Source organism: Octopus sinensis, linkage group LG1 (assembly GCF_006345805.1).
Source record: "Octopus sinensis linkage group LG1, ASM634580v1, whole genome shotgun sequence".
NCBI classification, from domain to species: domain Eukaryota; kingdom Metazoa; phylum Mollusca; class Cephalopoda; order Octopoda; family Octopodidae; genus Octopus; species Octopus sinensis.
The window spans coordinates 12508534-12513515 of record NC_042997.1 but is presented as its reverse complement, the minus strand read 5'-3'; positions in this window follow the sequence as shown (position 1 = coordinate 12513515).

Genomic DNA, 4982 nt, shown 5'->3' with positions numbered 1-4982 from the left:
TTGGGGGCACAATGGGCGATTGTTTATAAACAATATATACCCACACACATAAACATATATACGCAAACTTATATAGACACGCATATTGATACACACATACATATGCATATATATAAATGTGTGTGTGCGTGTGTGTTTGTGTGAGACTCTGTGTGTATGTATGTACATTAATATATTGGTAGAGGTAAACATGCCTTCGCCCACATCCCTAAAGTATTACTTCTCGGTATAGCGTATCATATTTTAACAATTATTCTGCCTAATAATTTCTTTTCCAATCATTATAGCTTTACATCAAATTTTATTTACGTATCTACCACTGCCGCATTTTTCTCAATCATTTACTCACCCACACACTCTCTCTCTCTCTCCCTCTCGCTCGCTCGCTCTCTCTCTCTCGCTCGCTCGCTCTCTCTTCTCGCTCCTCTCTTCTCTCTCTCTCTCGCTCTCTCTCTCGCTCTCTTCTCTATATATATATATCTATATATATATATATCTATATATATATATATATATATATATATATATATTACTTATATATATATATATGTGTGCGTCTTTGCAGGTGTACGTGTATTATATATATATATATATATAATATTGATGCATAGTACATGTGTTCATGTGGTTGTGTTCGGGTGTGTGAGATTGTGCGTTTTCAGTTTGTGTCTGTATATGAGATACATATAATATAAAACATTTGGGAAATTGCTAAGTATACTTCTTCAAGTGTGTATACAGATATACACACATATGCATATTAAAGATATACTTATAGTTTGTAAATGTAAATACACACACACACACACACACACATACACACACACACACAACACACACACATATATATATATATATATATATATATCCCTCATGTCTTTCTCTGTATCTCTCTCTCTCTCTCTAAATATATATATATATATATATATATATATATATATATATATATATATATATTATATATATATACACATATGTATGTATAATATAGACACACAAACGAATATGCGGATATGCATATGTAAACCAATAAACATGCACACACACTTACATACATGCATATATACATACATACATACATACTATACATACATGCATACATACATACATACATACATACATACATACATACATACACACGTACGTAAGTATATACATATGTTCCTGGGAATAAACGTGATAAAAATTCATATGCAAATGTATGAAATATTCTTTTTGATGCCATTCCTAATTTTGTTATTAACCTTTCGTTTTTCCTTTTCCTGTATTATTTTTGTATTTTTACATTTTGTGTTCTTTTTGCACACGTGTACTATATATTTGCATTGGTATTTGTTATCACTGCTATAAGGTGAATAGCTTTAATTTTTATCAACATTATTTATTTGGAAAGCTAAAATGCATTACTCAAAGCGCTCATGTCCCCAGGTCTTCGCAGCTGTTGCTCTGAATATACACAATACCATAATAGAAATTATTTCAAATTTATGGTAAGATCAAATACAATTAAAGAATACGCGAAATTCAAATATGGAATATAAAACAGAATGTATACTTCTTTATGTGTGTGGTATGCATGTGTGTGCGTACGTGCGTGTGTGTGTGTTTGTGTGCGTGTCAGTGCGTGTATTTTGTGTGTTTTGATGTATGTAGTTATATACATCTGAGTGATCTACGTACGAAGAAGTTTGAACGTATGTGTATATATATATATGTATATATATAAATATTTGTATGTGTATATGCATATATATATACATGAAGCTATGTATATATGTTATATATATATATATATACACGTATATATATGTATGTATTACATAATTCATTGCGTATTTCTAATTCCAAATTTTTCACACTGTATATGGCATATGTGTGTGAATACGTAGACCAGCACCAGTGATGCATATAGAGATATATCTCGAGCACACATAAATATTTATACATACAAATATACATACATTCATACCTCTATACATAGATACGTATCTGTGTGTACAAACAGAAGCACCTGAAGAAGCATGAAGTGTAGGTGATCTTTCATTCTCTGCCACTGAGAAGTTTCTCTGTGTATGTTACACGTATGATATACGTATGCAAACATTCACTCAGTAAAACACAGATGCTTACTTACACTTCTAACGACATACTAATTCGAGCGAACTAAGATGCATGCAAACGTTGAAATTTAAACCCAGTCGATAACAGATGCTTATTATTCATACATTCTAATCAATTAACGGTCCAAAAAAAAATTAACTTCATACAGGCCAGTCAAAAGCAACAGAACCCAAAAAGAACCAAGATCACAATTGAGAACCATAACGAAAGGATGAACGTAAGGTGCCAATAGTTCACAACATATGTCTTAAACAAAACAACAATTGTTCACATCCCTTGTTGGCTGCCTGTCGAAAATCCTTATACTTTTAACACCTGGACTATAAGCAGCATCAGAGCATATAAAAATCGGGTACATGTAAGCTCTATAAGAACAACTGTTTACAAAATCCCTATGTTATATATAATATATATATATATATATATATATATATATATATGATCATTCATAGAGATGAGTATCATGTTATTAACATTGGAGCCTCATTCAGAAACAACAGTAGCAGTGTAATATAAACGTTTTCTCTTCATCCAGCATCCTTATCGTTAAAAAATAACGATAAAAATGTACAGTAGCATCCACCCTTAGGGGTTAACCATATTCAAATGGCAAATATGCGTCACGATGTGTTACCGCTACTGTTTATAACTCGCTCTGAGATTTATCATCGATAAAAATGTAGTTCCTCTGCTTCACTTTCAAACATTTAATTTTTGTAGAGAAATTTTTGTTGCGGTGTAGTTGGCATAGGGAATTGTTTGTTTCGTGAATGTAATTTGCGGTATATTAGAATCTGCGTCTTGCAGTTCATATCTGCATTTAATTTGAAGGGGAATCCCCTCTTGAATTTTATGTGGAAATCACTTTCTAAGTATTTAATGTTGTTGTTGCACGTTCTTCATCTGCTTCCTCCACATTCTTTTGGAGAATTTTGTTTTGTTCTCAGATGTGAATTTTGCTCGCGTGAGGTGATTTTTGAGATTGTTAGTTGGCGTCTACTGCTTCGTAAGGATTTTTTTATCAATCAAAATTTTCATTTTGTTGCTTTGTAGAAGTATAGGCAAGTTTGATATTATGGTGTGAAAGATATTGGCTACCCCAGGATTGTGCGTGTTGATAAATGAAATCTTGTGTCCATTAATGTTTTTCCTCTGGTGTCCTTGGTTGTGTGATGCTCAGCTTCATTGCCTACTTAATCCCCTTGTTTATTGATCGTAAGGGGTATTTCTGCTTTGTTAGGAATTCTTTGAGTTCGTTGAGTCGGATTTGACGTATTTTGGGGTCAATCACTATAGTACAGATTCGTCTTGCCATGCTGTATGGAATGTCCCGTTTGATGTGGGTTGGATGGCAAGAGTAGATATTCAAATATTGGTGCGTATCCGTTTTTTTTTCTTTTTTGTAAAATAGGTCCTCATTTGATTTGTCCCAAAAAATGAAGTAGTCATCGAGGAAGCGTTTCCACTTTCTAATAACGTATTTCTTGCAATCATGATTAAAAGCACTCTCTACTATACAGCTTTTATTCCAAGTATTCCTTGACTAGGTTAGCATATGAGGGTGCAAACTGCGTCCCCATAGCCGTGCCCTTTAACATGTTGATATGTTTTATTATCGAATCTAAAAGTGTTTTGTTCTAGCACCAGGCGTGTGGCCTTGGTGACGAAGTCAGTTTTCAAGCGTTCATTTATCCGTCCTCTATGTTTCTCTACCCAGTGTTGACTGCTTCCAGGCCTAAAGTGTGAGGTATATTGGTATAAAGATTAGAGACTTCAAAGCTTGTAAGTATAGTAACTTCTGGGACAGTGGGTGGAATGTGCTAGAGGAAATCTATGCCCTCCCGTATATAGCTGGCTAATAAGGGACATAATAGTTTTACGAGTATGTCCAAAAATGATTCAGTTGTTGTGTTGGTGATTGAAGCCCAGTAACAATTAGTCTCTCAGTGGGTCTTAGTATTTTTATGTATTGGTTCCTCTGCTCATCTATGGCTCTGTACTTCGTGGCTTTTGTGGATTTTGGGTAATCCGTAGAAATTGTAGGAATTGCTCTCTTTGATTACAGAGTTGTATAAATAATCTTTCTCCTCGGCTGTGAAGGAATCTTGGTATTCATTAATTAGTGTTTTGATTTTATTCATTATTGCTTTTTCTGGGTGTCTTGGATCCTCCTTGTAGTAGGTTTAGTCTGTTAGAATTTCCAGTATTTTCTCACAAAGGCTGTGGTCATTTTAAGATGTCAATTTTAGGAAGTAGGATGGAAGAAATAAGAAAAGAGGGAAAGGATGCGGTCATCACTGAAAATTGAAAAGAGTTCAAAGTTCAAAGTCCTATGAAAATGTATATTCCTTTACACTTGTAAAGCCAAGTCCCATATTCTGTGTAATTCCATGTTTTGCATGAACAAACATTAAATATTAGTACAATATTCATAAATTAGGAAAATAAAGTCAGAATATAAAAAAATAATTTGGTATTGTTTATAATTGAATCTATTCTCTATGTACATTTAATCAAACGTCATAAATGTGTTTTGTATGTATATTTTTTCTCTCTTCCTCCTTGTTCTCTATTTCCCCACCACTTTGCTTTCCTTTCTCTCTTTCCCCTTTATCTCCAAAAAACTAAAACAATATTCTCCTCTTCTAAACAAAGAAAACAAACCTCCGATTCATATAAATGAACCACAAAACCTTTTGTTTTTACCATTTTGATTTTGCTTTGAGTTCGATGAAAGAACGAAAGCGCTAATAAAGAATTATCCATAATTCTGACTGCCTCCTTTTTCTCAATATATGTGTATGTGTGTGTGGTTTCAGTCAGAGGGTGGGGCTATGCTAGGCACTGCCTTTCAATGTTTC